The following is a 24,273-nucleotide window of genomic DNA, read 5'->3' on the forward strand; positions in this document are numbered from 1 at the left end:
TCCACTCATTTAAGGGGCGTAAGCCTTATCTAATAATTGTCTAAGGGAAACTTCCGTCTGTCTGTCCCGGAAGTCCCGCATCGCTGATTGCCAAACAGCAACAGGCACAGTCCGGCCGACAATTAGTCCCTCCCTACTCCACAGCCGTCAGTGCCCGCTCCATACTCCCTCCCCACCCCCAAGTCAGCGCTCACACAGAGTTAATGGCAGCGTTAACGGACCGCGTTATGCCGCGGGTAACGCACTCCGTTAACGCGGCTATTAACCCTGTGTGACCAACTTTTTACTATTGATGCTGCCTATGCGGCATCAATAGTAAAAAGATCTAATGTTAAATATGATTAAAAAAATTATTATGTACTCACCTTCCGTGGGCCCCCGGATCCAGCCGAGGCCTTTCCGGCTCCTTGCGACGCTCCGATGACCAGTCCAAGCATTGCGGTCTCGCGAGACCGCTACGTCATCATCTCGCGAGATCACAATGCACTCTTGGGACCAGAGCGCACGAGGAGCATCGGTTAATGCTTTGCCTGGTTCCAGGGGCCAACAGAAGGTGAGTATATAACTTTTTTATTTAATTTTTTTTTTTTTTTTTTAACAGGGATATGATGCCCACATTGCTATATACTAAGTAGGCTGTGCAATGTACTAGGTGGGCTGTGCAATGTACTAGGTGGGCTGTGCAATATACTCCGTGGCTGTGTTAAACACTATGTGGGCTGTTATATACTACGTGGGCTGTGTTATACACTACGTGGGCTGTGTTATACACTACGTGGGCTGTGTTATACACTACGTGGGCTGTTATATACTACGTGGGATGTGTTAAACACTACGTGGGATGTTATATACTGCGTGCATGGGCTGTTATATACTGCGAGCGCACGGGCTGTTATATAAGTGAGCTGTGTTATATGCTCCGTGGGCTGCTATATACTACGTGGCTGTGCTATATACTACGTGGCTGTGCTATATACTACGTGGCTGTGCAATATACTACGTGGCTGTGCTATATACTACATGGCCGGCCGCAAACAATCAGCGACAGGCGCAGTCCGGCCGGGAATTGGCGCGGGATTTGAACCACGCTTCTCTAATTGGTCGCGGTTGGCCGAATCCTGTGTATTCAATGTATTATTCTAAAATCTTCATAAATAAACTACATACATATTCTAGAATACCCGATGCGTTAGAATCGGGCTACCATGTAGTGGTACATAAGAACATACCCTTTACATGTAATAAGGTGGTTGTGGACCCAGAGAGCCGCTTTGTTTCCATACAATGTTCTATATATAATATTTCTGTGAGGGTACGTTCACATTTGCGCTGTTGGGCGCAGCATCGTCGATGCATACCGACGCATGCGTCATGCGCCCCTATCTTTAACATGGAGGGTGCATGGACATGCGCCGGTATGCGTTGTATTGCGTTTTACAACGCATGCGTCAATTTGACGCACCAGACAGGGCACGGAGGACGCTACTTTTAGCGTTTTCCCTGCGCCAAAACTCAGGAACATTAGTACTTTATGACAACGCATGCGTCAAAAAACGCAGCGTTGTGGATTGCGTTCGTTGCATCGACGACGCTGCGCCCAACAACGCAAATGTGAACGTTACCTTATAGTTGTGCTGTACATCCCACCGCCATACTTGAGTGAAGTGTTAAGGGGATATTTTCATTTTTGGCCACGTTCCCAGATATTCCAACAATAATAATAGGCAATTTGAATATGCATTTGCACCCACACTGGGACTATACCAGAAACCAGGGCTGTGGAGTCGGTAAGCCGAAACCTCCGACTCCAACTCCTCAATTCCCATGACACCGAAGCAAACTCCCTCATACATGGCTCATGTTTAAGTGATAAATTTACTGTCGTAAAATGTAACATCAGGCTTTAAATCTTTATTATGAGAGAATAATCAAGCCATTTAGATAGAACATAAAATATATTTCTTGGAATACAACTTTAGAACAAAAAAAAAAAACTTTGCGTATTTACAATTTACTATACAAGCTGCAGTAAGTGGGAAAAAAAAAAGTTTTCAACAAAAACGTACTGAATAGCATTTGTGCAGTCTATGAATTTGTTCTGAAAAATAGTATCGCCTCCATCAGATCCTCCTTTATAGATGACCTCAAATCTGATCTGATTATTTTAAGGCTAGAGAACAACCTCTCTACACTAACTTGGGTTGGTGGCAAAGCAGTAACAACATAGGCAACATCTCTAACAATTTCAGGGTATAAAGGAATTGCCTTGTGCACAGTCTATTTTGATGAACGATTGAACTCTTCTACTACTTTGAGTGTGAAAAATTTTGCTGAAATATGGTCAATCTGTTTTCTAAGAGAGTGGAATCTTTTTCCCTGCTGCAACGCTTTGCTTGCTCCATGTCGTCCAAATACTTGTCAAAATCAAACTCCTCATCTGATGAGGATGAGGGAACGGCAGCAGCACTGGCAAGGACCCGAGTCCTCTTGCTCTTGGCCGTCCTGTAGCCCACTCATCCTAACTGCTACCTCAATCAAAGCTCTTCCTTTAATAAGCTGTTGATCATCCAGCAATATACGATGACTCGGGTCCACAAACAGCTGCCAGAAGAATTTTATTTTCTTATAGCAGTGTCACTCTGTTTCATTGAAGCATCAATGCCATCTGTGATTAAACCTCCTCTTTGGGACAGGCAAAACAACAAGTTCTTCCACTCCTTTATAAAACTGCCAGGAGTTAAATCCTCAACTTGTAACTTTTTAGTCACTGTAAATGGGTGATGAAGCAATTCCTTCAATTCAAGCACATGTGTTCATTGACCTTCATGTAGTGTTAGCTGAAAGTTGGCCATATCTACAAGGAAGGGTTTCAGCTCAAGCAATAGCTCAATCATTAAATAGGTGCTACCCCACCGAGTGACTTGATCCACAATTGCCCCTTTTCCAGCACATCTCTTCAAGATGGAATCAATTTTAGGGGTTCTGGCAGCAATAGCCAATTTCCTCACTTTGCTAATCAGAGTTTCAGCATGTCCCTCTTGCAGACTATCTCTCATTGTCAGCTGCAGCGTGTGCACAACACCGCACATGTGATTAGGAAAGCGGTGTGAAGCACCTTCGTCAAGATCATCTAACTGTAAAGAATCATTTTGCAGTTCTTCTGTAGTAATATCTGTTTGCTGCTCCGTTATGGGACCAGGACTGTGGCCTTCCATCTCCAACATACTGAATGTGAAATGTTCTTCTAGCTGCTGTTCACCTTCATTATTCTCCCCATATGTAAGTCGGAAAGGACAGGGTCCTATCCCCTCTGTACCAGTGTGTCATCGTAAACTTGTTTACTGTCAACTATATCCATAACTGTACATAACGCCTTTCTCATGTACAGCACCATGGAATTAATGGTGCTGCATAAATAATAATAATTATTATTCTCATTCACCAGTTTAATTGTACTTCTATTTGAAGCATTATCAGTTACAATAGCAAGAACCTGTTCTTTTTTGAGCTCATAATCTGGCAGAACTAAAAACATTAGCCAATAGACTGTCAAAAGTAATTATCAAAGTGACTAATGACGACCAAACTGGCTTTATGCCAAACAAATCCACATCAGTTAATTTGAGACACTTTTTAGGTTTACAACTAAGCTCGGAGTTTACTGGGTCCAGAGCAGTCTTTTCCCTTGACCCTGCCAAAGAGTTTGACTGCGTGGAGTGGAATTTCCTGTGGGCGGTCTCGAGATGCATGGGATTTGGGGATAAATTTATTTTGTATATCCAGCTGTTATATGTATCCCTTAGGGCAAAACTTAGGGTAAATGGTCGTGTATCACGGGCTATCGCATTGGGGAACCAGGCAGGGATGCCCAGTGGCCACTTATCTTTGCGATTGCCATAGAGCTGTTAGCTTGTTTAGCACTTGTACTAAACAGGCTTCCGTTATGGGTCACTGGAGATGAGGATCTCTTTATATGCATATGACATAGATTTGTCCCTGAAAAATACTCCGATACAGGTAGCAAATCTTTTTAAGTACCGTATCTTGGGGTAGAGGTTACTGCCAGGCCCCAGGAATACTATTCTCTTAACCTGGCTCCTATATTGCTAAAATTGAGAACTAAAATAGACACTTGGTGTCGACTTCCAATGTCAGTAATTGGGAGAGGCAATTTACGATACACTTTATTGATCCCGTGGGAAATTATGGTATCACAGCAGCACGACTTAAAACATAAAAATCATAAAGGAATTACAAAGTTGACATGACAGTTTGTTGACAGAAGAACATTATACGATAAAAATGATAAAATGATAAAAATGATTCTCATGCCTCCACTTTTATATAGCTTGCATAATACCCCAGTATGGATCCCCATGACCTTCTTTTAGAAAATTCATAGCTTGTTCCGAGAATTTGAAGGAACTAAATGGAAACTGCAAATGTCAGTATTAGACATGGGTCCTCCTCGAGAAAGTGTCCCAAACTGCCCAACGCTAAACCTGATGTATAAAGTGTGGGGATAGAGGCAAGAATATGCTGTGAATTGGTAAACTCACAAACTACACGCCTACATGGTATAATTACAACATGCCAGAGATATACAAGCTAAAAGGCTTCAACAATTGGGAAGATAGGGGTATTTTTCTTTTGTCACATCTCCTAAAATGAGGGAATATTTAAAAAGTTTGAACAAATAAGAGCAGGATACGATCTTACTCACAAAATGTTTTAGCAATTTTTGGACATACGTCATGCATATAATGCACAACTCAGAACAAATGACATTATAAACATTCTATAATTGATAGAATTGCTTCTGCAATAGACACAAAGGGTTTACTTTCCTACATATATAAGCAGCTTATGGCTGTGCAAATAGAAAAGTATCCTATCACAGCCAAAATAAAGTGGCAAAGAGATGTGGGTCCCCTATCTGAGGAACAATGGAAAGAAGTGCTGGATCTAATTCCTAAACTATCCTTGTCTGAATCGCAAAGACTGTCCCAAATCTTTCTTTCTTTTTCATAGAGTATATAAGACCCCCAGTATCCCATTAAAAACTGGCATAAGAGTGGACAACATGTGTCCAAGATGAGGGAAAAACTATGCTCACCCAATGCATATGAGGTGGGAGTGTAATCAACACAAAAAAGGAAGGTGTAAACGAGAACACCACCAAAAATAAGAGAAAATTATTTTATTAAATAATCAGACAATCACATATAGCATAATCCAACAAAATAAATAAAAAAAATAATAAAAAAGGATCTGATAATACAGTGATGTCCCATCCTGGGACAATGTAAAAAAAAATATTACAAAGTGTAAAAAAATTTTTTTTAAAAATCCTTAAATAGAGAAAAAAAAATATTTTCCCAATAAATACATGTAAATAAAAAAAACAAAAGTACACATTTAGTATTGCCACCTCCGTAAAACAACCCGCTCTATAAAACTGTCCCACTAGTTAACCCCTTCACTGAACAATGTAAAAAAAATAAAATAAAAAAACAAGGCAAAAAACAATGCTTTTGCATACTGCCGAACAAAAAGTGCAATAAAACGCTATCAAAAAGACGGATGTAAAAAAAAAAAAAAAATTGGCACAGCTGAAAACGTCATCCTGTCCCACAAAAAAACAAGCTGACATAGAGCTTCATCAGCAGAAAAATAAAAAAAAGTTGTAGCTCACCGAATAACGCGATGCAAAAATAATTATTTTTTCTATAAAAGTTTTTATTGTGTAAAAGCGTCAAAACATAAAAAAAAATATATATATATGTAAATGAGTTATTGCTGTAATCATACTGACCCGAAGAATAAAGCTGCCTTACCAATTTTACCACACAAGGAATGGTATATAAAACAAAAACAAAAAGCAGTTCCTGAATTGCTGTTTTTTATTCATTCTGCCTCCCAAAAAACAGAATAGAAAGCGATCAAAAAAGTCACGTGCCCAAAAATGGTACCAATAAAAGTCAGCTCGTCCTGCAAAAAACAAGCCCTCACATGACTTTTAACCAAAATATGGAAAATTTATAGCTCAAAATGTGGCAAAAACTAGTTTTCGCAATAAAAAGCATATTTTAGTGTGTGACAGCTGGAGCAGACTTTAAATAGCCTGCAGGAGGAGATGGTGGTTCCAGAAGAGTAGGAAGCAGACGAGGCTGCGGAACGGGATAACACTGTCTCGAAGTTCAAGACTGTTGTCACACAGGCAGGTGCCAAGGAAGGGTGGATTACTGCGATCTAGGGGGATTGGGGATGATAACAGACAAACTGCTATCAAAAGTGCAAGATCCGAGGAACAAATGGAGGAAGAGGTGATGGGCCAGCAACTGTCAGATAAAGAGAATAATCCTCTCCTATTATTCGGGGTTGGAGGGAGGGGATGGAGGAAACTAGCCTTTTTGTTAAGGTACCTTCACACATAACGATATCGTTAACGATATCGTTGCTTTTTGTGACGTAGCAACGATATCGTTAAGTAAATCGTTATGTGTGACAGCGACCAACGATCAGGCTCCTGCTGGGAGATCGTTGGTCGCTGAGGAAAGTCCAGAACTTTATTTCGTCGCTGGACTCCCTGAAGACATCGCTGAATCGGCGTGTGAGACACCGATCCAGCGATGTCTTCACTGGTAACCAGGGTAAACATCGGGTTACTAAGCGCAGGGCCGCGCTTAGTAACTCGATGTTTACCCTGGTTACCAGCGTAAAAGTAAAAAAAAACAAACACTACATACTTACCTACCGCTGTCTGTCCCCGGCGCTCTGCTTTTCTGCACTCCTCCTGCACTGGCTGTGAGCGTCGGTCAGCCGGAAAGCAGAGCGGTGACGTCACCGCTCTGCTCTCCGGCCGCTGTGCTCACAGCCAGTGCAGGAGGAGTGCAGAGAAGCAGAGCGCCGGGGACAGACAGCGGTAGGTAAGTATGTAGTGTTTGTTTTTCTTAACTTTTACGCTGGTAACCAGGGTAAACATCGGGTTACTAAGCGCGGCCCTGCGCTTAGTAACCCGATGTTTACGCTGGTTACCGGCATCATTGGTCGCTGGAGAGCTGTCTGTGTGACAGCTCTCCAGCAACCAAACAGCGACGCTGCAGCGATCGACATCGTTGTCGGTATCGCTGCAGCGTCGCTGAGTATGAAGGTACCTTTACCCAGCCCACCAACACCGCATGAGCTCGGACCTCATGGTAGAGGCCGACATATGAGAGCCTTCTTGCTGCAACATGATCCCCGTTTAGTAATGATTAGGAATAATGCGGACTACTGGGTTGCCACTTTATTAGATCCACGTTATAAAACAAAATTTCGCTAGATGATTCTGGCCCTAGAAAGGGACCCGTGAATGCCGGAGTATTGAAACACGCTTCTATACAACCCTAAGGGAGCTTTTCCTAAAGTGAAGCATACAGTTAGCATTACAGCTGTAGACTTACAACCTCGGGCCCGTCAATTCATCAATGCCAAAACATTCGCAGCAGCAGTGGTGGAAGAAGCAAATTCTGTGAGTCCTTTGGCACTTTCTTTTTAGTACAACAGAGTCCAAGTCTTACACGTGGTGAACGAATGGAGATGATGGTGCAGGAGTATCTAGAACTAAATATCAATACCATCAGGGAGGGTCTGGACCTTTTCATATTTTGGTCTTACAAAATGGATGAGTGGCCTGAGCTCGCCTCACATGCCTTGGAGGTTTTATGGTGCCCGGCAGTCAACGTTCTCTCAGAATTTGTCTTCAGCGCTGCTGATGGTGTCCTGACTGATAAGCGCATACGGCTAATATACAAGTTATATTATACTCACCTGGGGGGTAAAGGACCGAGAAGCCCAGCGCCTGCGCACTGCAGTACTTTGCGCTGCCCTCACCAGGGCAGATAAAGTACGCATGCGCAGTAGTTGCGACAGTAAGCTAGGAGGATGATGACATCGTATGAATATGGGAGGCGCCAGACCCGGACCGCGACGCCCATCGAACTAGACCGCAACGGGACCGCCCTTGGTGGAGTATAATCTAACTTGTTTTTCTCATCTTTCAGGTTCCATTGGGGGCTTATCTACAGCATTACAGAATGATGTTAAGCCCCTGATGGCGGTGGCAGAAGCTTATATACGAAAAAGTAGGTGACAGATTCCCTTTATATTTTTCTGACACCGATAGTCTAGCAAACTGATACAGTGCTGTGCAAATTAATTGGGACAAAGCATTTTTTAAGTTAAATCATAAGTTGGTTACCAGTCAGTGATTCAAACCAGTTTTAATATATAATAAATAAATCTTGGTCAACTAGCCAGTGGAAAAAGGTAATTTTCAGAATTAGTATGCAACAGTGCATTATAACATTTTATTTTTTAGCTTTGTCTCAATTAATTTGCACAACACTGTATTTGCGCCACCTGAGCATGGCTCAGCATGAAAGCAGGTAGAGGTGTTGCATGTGGTGTCAGGGCTCCCAGCAAAAGGGCCCTACACCGATTGCTCACCCTCCTGTTCTTACTGTGATGTTCATTGGAAAGCTTTAAATGCTGTCCCAGACCCAGATACCTCATGCCTGGCTGATTGCTGCAGTTCAATGCTGCAATTTGTACTGTGGATGAATTGAGGCCACTTTCCTGGTGTCTGTCCCTCATTTGATGTGTTTTGGCAGCATTTGTGGCTGATCTAAGGTGTTGTGCATGAGTTTGTTTTGACTCCCATTGACGTGAATGGCGTTCAGTAATGTTCGGTGAATATTCAATGAATTAACCAATGAATATTGCAAATCGGGTGAACGTAATCTGAATTGAACATTTAAATATTTACTCAGCTCTACTTTAGAAGACTCTCTGCGATTCTTTATACCGGACTTGTTTCTATCGCTGTTTCTTGAGGCGACATTTATAATTGTGGCACTAATAATGAATGACTCCTGTAAATCCCCCTTATGGCCGCTCCCCGGGACCCTCCCAATGTCATTGCACTTTATATTTCCGAAGTCCTTGTGACCAGAACGTATCCGGTATTAATAATCTACACCGTTATGCGTGTAGAAGGAAAATTCTTGGGAAAGGACCCAAAACACATCGAGTTCAGGCTGCGCGCCATCTTTATGATTTATTTCCACTTCATCACTCAGGAATCCATTGCTTCCTTCGGCCTCTTTACATTGCTGCAATGACGCTATTGAATGCCAGTATGTCCGAGATGTAACTGTTCTGTTTCATGCTGGTTTATGCAGATCATCTGCCTGACATGCTGCCACCATGAAGATGTGACGTGGAGAAAATTTCTCCATGACATATGGAATAGATTCTTTATGATGTTACATCAGCTCATCTTCTCCACTGAGAGGATCCGATATTGTAGGGACCTGAATGGGGAGATCTACAGTGGGGCAAAAAAGTATTTAGTCAGTCAGCAATAGTGCAAGTTCCACCACTTAAAAAGATGAGAGGCGTCTGTAATTTACATCATAGGTAGACCTCAACTATGGGAGACAAACTGAGAAAAATCACATTGTCTGTTTTTTTATCATTTTATTTGCATATTATGGTGGAAAATAACTATTTGGTCAGAAACAAAATTTCATCTCAATACTTTGTAATATATCCTTTGTTGGCAATGACAGAGGTCAAACGTTTTCTGTAAGTCTTCACAAGGTTGCCACACACTGTTGTTGGTATGTTGGCCCATTCCTCCATGCAGATCTCCTCTAGAGCAGTGATGTTTTTGGCTTTTCGCTTGGCAACACGGACTTTCAACTCCCTCCAAAGGTTTTCTATAGGGTTGAGATCTGGAGACTGGCTAGGCCACTCCAGAACCTTGAAATGCTTCTTACGAAGCCACTCCTTCGTTGCCCTGGCGGTGTGCTTTGGATCATTGTCATGTTGAAAGACCCAGCCACGTTTCATCTTCAATGCCCTTGCTGATGGAAGGAGGTTTGCACTCAAAATCTCACGATACATGGCCCCATTCATTCTTTCATGTACCCGGATCAGTCGTCCTGGCCCCTTTGCAGAGAAACAGCCCCAAAGCATCATGTTTCCACCACCATGCTTTACAGTAGGTATGGTGTTTGATGGATGCAACTCAGTATTCTTTTTCCTCCAAACACGACAAGTTGTGTTTCTACCAAACAGTTCCAGTTTGGTTTCATCAGACCATAGGACATTCTCCCAAAACTCCTCTCGATCATCCAAATGCTCTCTAGCAAACTTCAGACGGGCCCGGACATGTACTGGCTTAAGCAGTGGGACACGTCTGGCACTGCAGGATCTGAGTCCATGGTGGCATAGTGTGTTACTTATGGTAGGCCTTGTTACATTGGTCCCAGCTCTCTGCAGTTCATTCACTAGGTCCCCCCGCGTGGTTCTGGGATTTTTGCTCACCGTTCTTGTGATCATTCTGACCCTACGGGGTGGGACTTTGCGTGGAGCCCCAGATCGAGGGAGATTATCAGTGGTCTTGTATGTCTTCCATTTTCTAATTATTGCTCCACTGTTGATTTCTTCACTCCAAGCTGGTTGGCTATTGCAGATTCAGTCTTCCCAGCCTGGTGCAGGGCTACAATTTTGTTTCTGGTGTCCTTTGACAGCTCTTTGGTCTTCACCATAGTGGAGTTTGGAGTCAGACTGTTTGAGGGTGTGCACAGGTGTCTTTTTATACTGATAACAAGTTTAAACAGGTGCCATTACTACAGGTAATGAGTGGAGGAAAGAGGAGACTCTTAAAGAAGAAGTTACAGGTCTGTGAGAGCCAGAAATCTTGATTGTTTGTTTCTGACCAAATACTTATTTTCCACCATAATATGCAAATAAAATGATAAAAAAACAGACAATGTGATTTTCTGGATTTTTTTTTCTCAGTTTGTCTCCCATAATTGAGGTCTACCTATGATGTAAATTACAGACGCCTCTCATCTTTTTAAGTGGTGGAACTTGCACTATTGCTGACTGACTAAATACTTTTTTGCCCCACTGTATATAAAGAAACATTTCCTAATTGACCCATTAAGGATGGATAAGAACAGAGACAAGATGGAGGAGAGGATATCACACCTCAATCCAGAGATCCTCTTCCGACTTACTGGAGAAGTGAGAGATTCTGATGACATTATTAACGATCTGGTAGAAGGTTTAAATATTAAAATATCGATATTTGCAGATGATACAAAACTATTTAAGTAAAGGAATATTGGCGAGCACTCGATAATCTAAAGGGCGAGGTGTCGGTGTAATGGTCTATTCAAGTCCTTAAATATCAGAATTAATAGAACACACCACACTCTCTGATAATCTATGTATGTTGCAATGATATTGACAATTTATTTATAGGACATTAAACATAGAATTCCACAATGTAGAAAGCCACCAGAAGCTAAACTGACGTTTCGACTCCTCCAGAGTCTTAATCATATAGTCGCTTTACATAGGGTAAATAGGATATACAAGGAGTTCACTTGAGGTTTGTGAGTGCACGGTATACTCATTAAGCCTGTCTAGGCCTCAAATAAAATGCACTGAGCAATGTACTGCAGTACGCAGGCGCCGGGAAAGGTCATAGAGCCCAGGCGCCTGCGCACTGCAGTTATTTGCTGTGCCCTCAACAGGGCAGATAACGTGTGCCTGTGCTGGGGCCGCGACAGGAAGCAAAGAAGAGGATGTCATTGTGTATGAAGATGGAAGGCGCTGGACCCGGCCCGCGACCCCCATCGGACCAGACCGCAGCGGGACCGCTACTGGGCGAGTATAATATAACCTGTTTTTTATCTTTCAGGTGACATCGAGGGCTTATCTACAGCATTACAGAATGCTGTAGATAAGCCCCTGATGCCGATGGACTTCGCTTACAGGCCAGTTTTAGGGTGACAGATTCCCAAAAATCTAAAATTGGGTCACTTCCAGTTAATTAATCTTGTTGCACTCGAAAAGCCAAATAGCTTTACTTCCCTTCCTAGCCCTGCCCTTTGCCCAAATTACAGTTTTTGACCACATATGGGGGGAGAAAATAGACCCACAATCTATTGTGAAGTTTCTTTTGTAACCCTTGTGAAAATAAGAAATTTGGAGAGAAAGTAACATTTTATGGACTAAAAACAGTAACTTAATTTTCACAGCCTAATATTATAACATCCTGTCAGCACCAGTGGGTTCAAATTGCTCATGTTCTGGCATCTCATGGACAAATGTCACACGGCACCCACAATCTATTAAAGCAAAGGAGAACACTTTCGCTTACAAGCTCTGTCATGTGTCCAGTTTCTGAAGAAGAGGGGATGGGAAGAAAAACATTAGACTTGAACAAAGAAGACCCAGGAAAACATACTCAGAAGGGAGGTAAGAACATTTCTCAAACAATCCACATCGAGGAGATTGGAACAAAACAAAATCCTCTAAACTGCATGCTCGCAAACGCCAGAAGCCTGACAAACACGATGGAAGAACTAGAAGCAGAAATATCTACAGGTAACTTTGACATAGTGGGAATAACCGAGACATTGTTAGATGAAAGCCATGACTGGGCAGTTAACTTACAGGGTTACAGTCTGTTTAGAAAGGATCGTAAAAATCGGAGAGGAGGAGGGGTTTGTCTCTATGTAAAGTCTTGTCTAAAGTCCACTTTAAGGGAGGATATTAGCGAAGGGAATGAGGATGTCGAGTACATATGGGTCGAAATTCATGGAGGGAAAAATGGTAACAAAATTCTCATTGGGGTCTGTTACAAACCCCCAAATATAACAGAAATCATGGAAAGTCTACTTCTAAAGCAGATAGATGAAGCTGCAACCCATGAGGTCCTGGTAATGGGGGACTTTAACTACCCGGATATTAACTGGGAAACAGAAACCTGTGAAACCCATAAAGGCAACAGGTTTCTGCTAATAACCAAGAAAAATTATCTTTCACAATTGGTGCAGAATCCAACCAGAGGAGCAGCACTTTTAGACCTAATACTATCTAATAGACCTGACAGAATAACAAATCTGCAGGTGGTCAGGCATCTAGCGACCACAATATTGTACAGTTTCACCTGTCTTTCACTAGGGGGACTTGTCAGGGAGTCACAAAAACACTGAACTTTAGGAAGGCAAAGTTTGACCAGCTTAGAGATGCCCTTAATCTGGTAGACTGGGACAATATCCTCAGAAATAAGAATACAGATTATAAATGGGAAATGTTTAAGAACATCCTAAATAGGCACTGTAAGCGGTTTATACCTTGTGGGAATAAAAGGACTAGAAATAGGAAAAACCCAATGTGGCTAAACAAAGAAGTAAGACAGGCAATTAATAGTAAAAAGAAAGCATTTGAACTACTAACGCAGGATGGCATCATTGAAGCTCTAAAAAACTATAGGGAGAAAAATACTTTATCTAAAAAACTAATTAAAGCTGCCAAAAAGGAAACAGAGAAGCACATTGCTAAGGAGAGTAAAACTAATCCCAAACTGTTCTTCAACTATATCAATAGTAAAAGAATAAAAACTGAAAATGTAGGCCCCTTAAAAAATAGTGAGGAAAGAATGGTTGCAGATGACGAGGAAAAAGCTAACATATTAAACACTCACTTCTCCACGGTATTCACAGTGGAAAATGAAATGCTAGGTGAAATCCCACGAAACAATCAAAACCCTATATTAAGGGTCACCAATCTAACCCAAGAAGAGGTGCGAAACCGGCTAAATAAGATTAAAATAGATAAATCTCCGGGTCCGGATGGCATACACCCACGAGTACTAAGAGAACTAAGTAATGTAATAGATAAACCATTATTTCTTATTTTTAGGGACTCTATAGCGACAGGGTCTGTTCCGCAGGACTGGCGCATAGCAAATGTGGTGCCAATATTCAAAAAGGGCTCTAAAAGTGAACCTGGAAATTATAGGCCAGTAAGTCTAACCTCTATTGTTGGTAAAATATTTGAAGGGTTTCTGAGGGATGTTATTCTGGATTATCTCAATGAGAATAACTGTTTAACTCCATATCAGCATGGGTTTATGAGAAATCGCTCCTGTCAAACCAATCTAATCAGTTTTTATGAAGAGGTAAGCTATAGGCTGGACCACGGTGAGTCATTGGACGTGGTATATCTCGATTTTTCCAAAGCGTTTGATACCGTGCCGCACAAGAGGTTGGTACACAAAATGAGAATGCTTGGTCTGGGGGAAAATGTGTATAAATGGGATAGTAACTGGCTTAGTGATAGAAAGCAGAGGGTGGTTATAAATGGTATAGTCTCTAACTGGGTCGCTGTGACCAGTGGGGTACTGCAGGGGTCGGTATTGGGACCTGTTCTCTTCAACATATTCATTAATGATCTGGTAGAAGGTTTACACAGTAAAATATTGATATTTGCAGATGATACAAAACTATGTAAAGCAGTTAATACAAGAGAAGATAGTATTCTGCTACAGATGGATCTGGATAAGTTGGAAACTTGGGCTGAAAGGTGGCAGATGAGGTTTAACAATGATAAATGTAAGGTTATACACATGGGAAGAAGGAATCAATATCACCATTACACACTGAATGGGAAACCACTGGGTAAATCTGACAGGGAGAAGGACTTGGGGATCCTAGTTAATGATAAACTTACCTGGAGCAGCCAGTGCCAGGCAGCAGCTGCCAAGGCAAACAGGATCATGGGGTCTGGATACACATGATGAGAGCATTATACTGCCTCTGTACAAATCCCTAGTTAGACCGCACATGGAGTACTGTGTCCAGTTTTGGGCACCGGTGCTCAGGAAGGAATAATGGAACTAGAGAGAGTACAAAGGAGGGCAACAAAATTAATAAAGGGGATGGGAGAACTACAATACCCAGATAGATTAGCGAAATTAGGATTATTTAGTCTAGAAAAAAGATGACTGAGGGGCGATCTCATAACCATCTATAATATAACGCTGGGAGCGTCACTCTGTCCGAAGCCTTTATAGACTGCACAAGCGCAGTCTGGGCCTCACAGAGTGACGCTCCCAGATCGCGGTATGCGTAAACACTGAACGTACACCGCGATCTCCACCGGATAGCAGGGACCTCCAGGAGGGTGAGTATATTCACCTGTCCCCCGTTCCAGCGCTGCGTGCGGCTCAGTTTCCCGGGTCCTCTGCTGTGACGTTCCCAGTTCAGAGGGCGCGATGACGCGCTTAATGCGCGCCGGCGCCGCCCTCTGACTGAACAGTCACAGCCAGAGGAGCCGGAAGATGGCGGCACGCAGCGCTGGAACGGGACAGACAGGTGAGTATAGCAAGTGCTGGGGGCCTGAGCTAGCGGTGACTCCGGCACCTGACGCCCACAGCGCGCCGGTGTCCCCGCCTGCTCAGGCCCCCCAGCACTCGGCGCCCAGCGACCATAGGTGAGTATGGTATTTTTTTTTCTTTTTATATATATGGCAGCAGCATACGGGGCATATATAATGGAGCATCTTATGGGGGGCATATAATACAATAGTGGCGCAGGATGGGAGCAGCACATGACAGAACGGGGGCGCAGGATGGGAGCAGCACATGACCGAACGGGCGCAGGATGGCAGCAGCACACGACAGGACGGGGGCGCAGGATGGGAGCAGCACATGACAGAACGGGCGCAGGATGGCAGCAGCACATGACAGAACGGGCGCAAGATGGTAGCAGCACATGACAGAACGGGGGCGCAGGTTGGCAGCTGCACATGACAGAACGGGGCACAGGATGGGGGCAGCACATAACAGAATGGGGGCGCAGGATGGCAGCAGCACATGACAGAACGGGCGCAAGATGGTAGCAGCACATGACAGAACGGGGGCGCAGGTTGGCAGCTGCACATGACAGAACGGGGCACAGGATGGGGGCAGCACATGACAGAATGGGGGCGCAGGATGGGAGCAGCACATGACAGAACGGGCGCAGGATGGGAGCAGCACATGACAGAACGGGCGCAGGATGGCAGCAGCACATGACAGAACGGGCGCAGGATGGCAGCAGCACATGACAGAACGGGCGCAGGATGGCAGCAGCACATGACAGAACGGGGGCGCAGGTTGCCAGCTGCACATGACAGAACGGGGCACAGGATTGGGGCAGCACATGACAGAATGGGGGCGCAGGATGGCAGCAGCACATGACAGAACGGGCGCAAGATGGTAGCAGCACATGACAGAACGGGGGCACAGGTTGGCAGCTGCACATGACAGAACGGGGCACAGGATGGGGGCAGCACATGACAGAATGGGGGCGCAGGATGGGAGCAGCACATGACAGAACGGGGGCGCAGGATGGCAGCAGCACATGACAGAACAGGGGCGCAGGATGGGAGCAGCACATGACAGAACGGGGGCGCAGGATGGGAGCAGCACATGACAGAACGGGGGCGCAGGATGGCAGCAGCACATGACAGAACAGGGGCGCAGGATGGGAGCAGCACATGACAGAACAGGGGCGCAGGATGGGAGCAGTACATAACAGAATGGGGGCGCAAGATGGGAGCATCACATGACGGAACGGGGGCACAGGATGGCAGCAGCACATGACAGAACGGGGGCGCAGGATGGGAGCAGCACATGACAGAACAAGGGCGCAGGATGGGAGCAGCACATGACAGAACGGGGGCGCAGGATGGCAGCAGCACATGACAGAACAAGGGCGCAGGATGGGAGCAGCATATGACAGAACGGGGGCGCAGGATGGGAGCAGCACATGACAGAACGGGGGCGCAGGATGGCAGCAGCACATGACAGAACGGGCGCAGGATGGGAGCAGCACATGACAGAACGGGGGCGCAGGATGGGAGCAGCACATGACAGAACGGGGGCGCAGGATGGCAGCAGCACATGACAGAACGGGTGCAGGATGGGAGCAGCACATGAAAGAACGGGGGCACAGGATGGGAGCAGCACATGACAGAACGGGGGCACAGGATGGGAGCAGCACATGACAGGATGGGAGCAGCAAATGACAGAATGGAGGCGCAGGATGGGTGCAGAACATGTCAGAATGGAGGCGCAGGATCGGTGCAGCACATGTCACAATGGGGGCACAGGATTTGAGCAGCACATGACAGAATGGGGGCGCAGGATGGGTGCAACACATGACAGAATGGGGGCGCAAGATGGGTGCAGAACATGTCAGAATGGAGGTGCAGGATGGGTGCAGAACATGTCAGAATGGGGGCGCAGGATGGAAGCAGCACGACAGAATGGGGGCGCAGGATGGGTGCAACACATGGCAGGATGGGGGCGCAGGATGGGTGCAGCACGACAGGATGGGAACGCAGGATGGAGCAGCACATGTCAGAATGGGGGTGCAGGATGGGAGCAGCACACGTCAGAATGGGGGTGCAGGATCGGTGCAGCACATGACAGAATGGGGACGCAGGATGGAGCAGCTCATGACAGGATGGGGACGCAGGATGGAGCAGCACATATCAGGATGGAGACCATATACCAATATAGATGCTAGCCACCCGGGCGTAGAACGGGTTCAATAGCTAGTAAGTATATAAGGGGACAATACAAATATCTCGCTGAGGATCTGTTTATACCAAGGAAGGTGACGGGCCCAAGGGGGCATCCTTTGCGTCTGGAAGAGAGAAGGTTTTTCCACCAACATAGAAGAGGATTCTTTACTGTTAGGGCAGTGAGAATCTGGAATTGCTTGCCTGAGGAGGTGGTGATGGCGAACTCAGTCAAGGGGTTCAAGAGAATAGTTAAGTAAATAAGGCAGCACACTGTAGCGCTAGAACATGCAAACTTGAAATACGAAATTTGAACTGAATTACTGCACTAGAAATATGAAAAATGAGAGCGTTTAGCGCATACAAATGGCCAATTTTATGTGTACCTGGTAGCCCCTTTACGGCCTCTCTCATATACCAGGTCCTACACTTGCCTTACCTCGCTGAGAATAAATGTCTCCATCTGAATGGGTACATGTGAAACCTCTTCAGGTTTTTGAAATGTATTCTTTAGCCTTCTGATCGTGCACTCCGCCTCCTAGCCACAGGTGTTTTATTACAGCAGGTCCAATACCCCTCCACAGAGAGAGAGAATTTTGGTCTAGGAAGAGGTTTCACATGTACCCATTCAGATGGAGACATTTATTCTCAGCGAGGTAAGGCAAGTGTAGGACCTGGTATAAGAGAGATGCCGTAAAGGGGCTACCAGGTACACATAAAATTGGCCATTTTTATGTGCTAAACGCTCTCATTTTTCATATTTCTAGTGCAGTAATGCAGTTCAAATTTCTTATTTCAAGTTTGCATGTTCTAGCACTACAGTGTGCTGCCTTATTTACTTAACTATATACTCTAGGTTCAGCACCTGTTCACACTTAGTCTATGTTTGGATGTGCCGATCAGGTTTTTGAAAGGGGTTCAAGAGAGGCCTGGATGTCTTCCTGGAGCAGAACAATATTGTATCATACAATTATTAGGTTCTGTAGAAGGACGTAGATCTGGGGATTTATTATGATGGAATATAGGCTGAACTCGATGGACAAATGTCTTTTTTCAGCCTTACTAACTGTTACTATATGGGGTATCACTGTAGTCAGGAAAAATAAAACAACCAATTTTCTTCTGTTATCGTTGTGAAAATGAAAATATTGGAGCTAAAGCAAAGTTTTAGTAAAAGAAAAATAAAAAATGTTTACTTTTTTCCAGTCAGCATTAAGTTTCTGTGATGCATCTGTAGGGAGAATGTTTCGAGAATTTGCAGTTTCTAAAATGGGGCTTTGCTCGCAGAGTTTCTGACATATATGCCCTTCAAAGCCACAAAAGAATTAAAGTGATCTATTTAAAAAAAAAGACAAAAAAAAACAACACAGGTTTGCCAAATTTCTTTAAATTAAAAACTGATGCTGAACTTTTTATTTTCATAAATACAAATTTTATCTACCTGAATTTACTACGAAGTACAGCTCGTCTCCCACAAAGAACAAAAAACATATACTCACCACCCTAACACCAGTGCTGTTCCAACTATGTCTTTGCCAGGTCTGAATAGACTGTCATAGTTATGCCACGTGAGGTCGGCAGCTAATTAGCTATGACTGGAATGGTATCAGTGCGGTAGGTGAATATAAGGTATTTTTATTTTACAACAGCCACTACACATAGGTTGTTCAGGTAGTGAACAATCCCTTTAAGTATGCTACCTGAGCACTGCAATATAATTTCACATGGATCAAGAGTCTTCCTCTTAAATTTGGAAAGCACTTTTTTGGTTTAGATGAATAATAAAGAATGTTTATTAATAGGTTAGATAATGTACTTTATTTATGTTGTGTCTTAGCAAATCTACTGGCCTTCACATTCTGTTTCTCACAGGAGTCAATCATCCCGTGTCTTCTGTTAAACCCTTCACGACCTTGCCCTTTTCCATTTTTTGTCTTCATTTTTCGCTCCCCTCCTTCCCAGAGCCCTAATTTTTTTAATTTTTCCGTCAATAAGGCCATGTGAGGGCTTGTTTTTTGCAGGACAAGTTGCACTTTTCAACGACATCATTGGTTTTAGCATGTCGCGTACTAGAAAACTGGAAAAAAAATTCTAAGTGAGGTGAAATTGCAAAAAAAGTGCAATCCCACACTTGTTTTTTCTTTGTTTTTTTGCTCGGTTCACTAAGGCTATGTGCACACGTAGGAAATGTGGTGCAGAATTTTCTGCACTAAATCTGCATCTGCAGATTTGATGCAGTTTCTGTGCAGTTTCAGCGCAGTACAATGTAAATCAATGTAAAAAAAAAAAGCTGTGCACATGGTGCAGAAAAATCTGCTGCAGAAACGCTGCAGAACTGCACAAAAGAAGTGACGTGCACTTCTTTGAAATCTGCAGCGTTTATGCGCAGATTTTTCTGCACCATGTGCACAGCTTTTTTTTTCACATTGATTTACATTGTACTGTAAATCACAGTGCAGTTCTGCTGCAGAAAAATCTGCAGCAGTTCTGCACCAATTCTGCACTAAATCTGCATCGTGTGCACATACCCTTAATGCTAAAACTGACCTGCCATTTTGATTCTCCAGGTCATTACAAGTTCATAGACACCAAACATGTCTAGGTTACGTTTTATCTAAGTGGTAAAAAAAAATTCCAAACTTTGCCTTTGCTAAAAAATAAAAAAAAAATTTGAGCAATTTTCCAATACCCGTAGCGTCTCCATTTTTCATGACCAGGGGTCACGTGAGGGCTTTTTTTTTGCGTGCCGAGCTGGCGTTTTTAATTATACTATTTTGGTGTAGATACGTTCTTTTGGTCACCCGTTATTACATTTTAATGCAATGTCACGGCGACCAAAAGAACCGTAATTCTGGCATTTCTAATTTTTTTCTCGCTACGCCGTTTAGCGATCAGGTTAATCCTTTTTTTATTGATAGATCGGACGATTCTGAACACGGCGATACCAAATATGTGGTTTGATTTTTTTTTTTATTGTTTAATTTTGAATGGGGCGAAAGGGGGGTGATTTAAACGTTTATATTTTTTTCATATTTTTTTAAACTTTTGTTTAGCTTTTGCCATGCTTCAATAGCGCTGCTTCCTGTCCTGGCCGCACCTTCTACTATATGAGCGGTCACGTGGGGCCGCCGATTACAGTCATGAATATGCGGCTCCACCTCCCATAGGGGTAGAGCCGCATATTCATTACTGTAAATGATGTGGATCTTGATTTTACACACGATTATTCATATCTTCTCTACAGCAAATGCTGCTGCAGAGAAGATATGAATGGCGGGTTCAGCACCAGATACAGGGGACAGCGCTAAACTTTAGCGCTGTCTCCTGCACAGTGCGTGTGGTACCCAGTGGGCACACTGGTGGCACACGTGTGCCACACTGATGTGCCACAAACGCACGGGCACACGGATAATTCCGGTACCGATTTTTCCGATACCGAAATTATCTGTACCTGTGGGACTGCCCTTATAGCCAGCTTTAGCGTATGCACAACACAGCGCATGTGATGAATGAAAAAATGTATTGACACAGTTTCAACCTGATCATCTAAACTATCATGTTGCTGTTCATCTGAAGCAACATCAGTTTGCTCCTCAGTTACAATACTGTGTTCCTCTATTTCAAACATTTCTGTGTCTGTGGACCCAGAATGTACTTCTAGCTGCTGGTCACCATCATTACTCTCATTCATTAGCTTAATAGTACTTATCATATTTGAAGCATTGTGAGTTACGACAGAAAGAACTTGCTCTTTTTTAAGCTCATAGTCTTGCAGAACCTTTTCCACCAAGACCTGGAGAAACTCACTGGTGTGATGAGCTTTGGTGTCTTTTACTGCCAATGTCTTGGTAACTTTTTCATTTTAGTCACAAACAAATCGGACATTGATGGCAAAATAGTTCACTCTGTGACATGTGCAGGCATCCATTTTAAGAAACAGAAAGCGTCCCTTGAAGGTTTTTTTAAATTCTTCCTTTTGTTTAAAAGCTTCTTCGATTACTAATTTTCTAATAATCTCTCTCCAGAGAAACACCGAGCTTGCGGGCCATTTCCCCATTCAGACACAAAAACTGGTCGTGAAAATAATGAAATAGACACACTATCCTTTACAAGCTCTATGATCTGTTTTTTAAATGTATCTACTGTAATTGTCACAGTAACTTGTCACTGACAAAATATCTTGCAACTGATGGCTGTAAAGTTCTCTGCTCCTTTGTTTGGCTGGAAGAGCTAGGCACTGGTTCATTGGTTTGGATGCAGTCTTTCTCATCCACTGCTTTCAGTACTTCTGGATAAAAGCGCTGTAAATGTCTCTTTAGATTAGAAGCTCTGGTAGGAGCATTTTTATCTTTGCCTGAATAAGCACTGATCTTGGCTTCACAGTATTTGTTTTCGTCTGGATCATTTGTCATACACTGACAGACATAATGTTTTCTATCTTGAGTGATGGTGAAATGTTCAAATACAGCTGATTTAATGTGACGCTTCTTTGACATTCTCAGGTTTTTAATTCTGCATTCACAATCCAAATGACAATTGTTTTTCCTAAAAATTATTGCCAGGTCGTACAACTGATATAGTGGCCAGTAATACTGTTATTCCTCATACTCACAGTTAACTGATGGAAAGTTTGTTGAAAGGATAATACTTCTTACAGTCTTCCTCTTCTGAGTAGCAGCTGTGCGATGCTTGGAAGACACACACCAAACATCTAGTCAAGAGGAGGAGCTTTACTACTAAGAATTTGCAACACATTTTCACTTTCATACATTGTAAGTAGGGGGGTTGGGGCAGCATGAGGTTAACCAAGAATAAGATTAGATAAGGGCAGTGGAGAACAGTGACACACAAGAAGTAAGAAATGTCTCTATTCCCTGCTTATCGCTGTTGTTAGAACATATATATTTGAGTAACATTTATAAAATTCATATGAAAGTTCAATTATGAAATATTAATACATTTTTTTAAAAGCTGGAGTCGGAGTCAGTACATTTCTACCGACTCCGACTCCAACCAAAACTAACTCCGACTCCACAGCCCTGGTCAAGAGTTTTGCCAGGCTACTATAGTTCTGCATGGAGCGCCTATAGTACCCTGCAGTGTCCAGGAAGGACATCACCTGCTTCTTGGTCCTGAGGGTGGGCCAGGAAGGGTTTACATCCACTTTCCCAGGCTCTGGCTTTATGGAGCCCCCACCTACCCGGTGCCCCAGGTAGTGGACCTCTCTCGCCCATCTGGCACTTTCCCAGCTTGATGAATTTGCCTGAGCACCTCTTCAAGATGCTGGTGTTTGTCCCAGGAGGAACTGAAGATGGCAATGTCATCCAGGTACGCCACCGCATACTTCTCAAGTCCCTGAAGCAGGTGGTTGACCAGGAGGGGGTCTTCCTCCCCGTCTTCGGGCAGGGTGCAGACCGGTGGCACGCAAGGTTCACATTCATGATGAGCCTTCATCATGTTGACATGGAAGGCCTTTTGTCTACCCCGAGCGTGTTCAAGCATGAAGACGTACGGGCCTTCCCAGGCTGCTTGAAGCTGATCCTTTAGTATGGGGACCAGCACCCACACCTTGTAGGTCAGCTCCCGTGCGTTCTGGTCATACCAGTGCTTCTGGTCAGCCTGAGCCTGCGTCTTGTTGTCATGCACAAACTGCATCAAGGTCTGCATTTTGTCACAGAAGCGCATGACATACTCCATTATGGACACTTCAGAAGGGTTCGGCTCCTCTTCCCAGGATTCCCTTCCCTTACAGGAGCTCAAAGGGGGAGAACCACGTCGAGGCCTGCAGAACCTCTCGGTAAGTGAACAGCAGGTGTGGGAGGTACCGCTCCCAGTAGTGTCCTTGGAACTTAACCAGCATGCGTAGCATCTTTATGAGGGTACCGTTGAAGCGCTCACAGAAGCAATTGGTCTGTGGGTGATATGCGGACGCTTCACCTGTATTCTCTTACAGAGAGCCTCCATTAGGTGAGACATGAATTGGGTCCCTTGATCAGTAAGCATCTCCCTGGGAAATCCTACCCGTGAAAAAAAAGATAGCCAACAGTGCATCCGTCATCTTATATGCCCTAGTTGAGAACAGAGCCACTGCCTCTGGGTCCCAGGTAGTGCAGTCTACCACAGTGAGGACATATTGCTTTCCATAGCTGCTGGGGACGGCTAGAAGGCCTTCAATGTCTGCCGCGATCCTCTGGAAAGGCTCCTCTATCACTGGCAAAGGGATCAGGGGAGCCTTAAGAGCAGGCCCCGCCTTCCCCTCTCTTTGGTAGGTGATACAGGAGCGGCAGTAGTTTGACACATCTGTCCCCATCTTGGGCCAATAGAAGTGTTGAGACAGCCGGGCCTTAGCTTTGCTGATCCCCAAGTATCTAGCGAGCGGGATCTTATGGGTAATCCACAACAACTCACCCCTGAATTGGTGCGGGACGACCAGCTGTCTTTCCCTCAACCACTCCTATTGCGATTTTCCAGGTACTGTCTTCCGGTACAACCTCCCTCGCTCCCAGAACACCCTCTCCTTATCAGTCACGGAGGTGGGTGTCTTGGCAAGGTGTCTCAAATTCTCCAGGCTCGCTTCTGAGTGGAGAGTGGCCTGGAACTTCTGGCTAGGGGCAGCCAGAAGCGACGTCAGGGTCCCTTCCCCACGGGAACCCTCTGGGACCTGCTCTGGGTCCATCTCTGGTTCAGTCACGCCTGTGACTGAGGAGGGTCCAGAAGGCAGAACGTTATCTGCGTTCCGGGCACTCTGACTGCGGGTGACAGCAGCTACGTAGGCTGTCTCCTCGGGTCTTCCACAGACCCATCAGCGGGCACTGCTATGGGTACTTCCTCTCCATCCACCCCCAACATCCCAGG

At 44.3% G+C, this 24,273-nt stretch overlaps 1 protein-coding gene across 3 annotated transcripts in view; it reads right to left on the reverse strand.

Moving 5' to 3' along the window:
- Window positions 1–24,273, reverse strand: part of ILRUN (inflammation and lipid regulator with UBA-like and NBR1-like domains) — a 239,303-nt gene that overhangs the window by 38,092 nt on the left and 176,938 nt on the right. Inside the window, exon 5 of one of the 3 annotated variants that reach the window (XR_011319233.1) lies at window positions 18,615–18,753. The exons of the other annotated variants lie outside the window; for them this stretch is intronic. The gene's annotated coding sequence lies outside the window, so the exon portion shown is untranslated. The remainder of the gene's footprint in view (window positions 1–18,614; window positions 18,754–24,273) is intronic. 3 annotated transcript variants of the gene reach the window in all.

Source organism: Ranitomeya imitator, chromosome 3 (assembly GCF_032444005.1).
Source record: "Ranitomeya imitator isolate aRanImi1 chromosome 3, aRanImi1.pri, whole genome shotgun sequence".
NCBI lineage: Eukaryota > Metazoa > Chordata > Amphibia > Anura > Dendrobatidae > Ranitomeya > Ranitomeya imitator.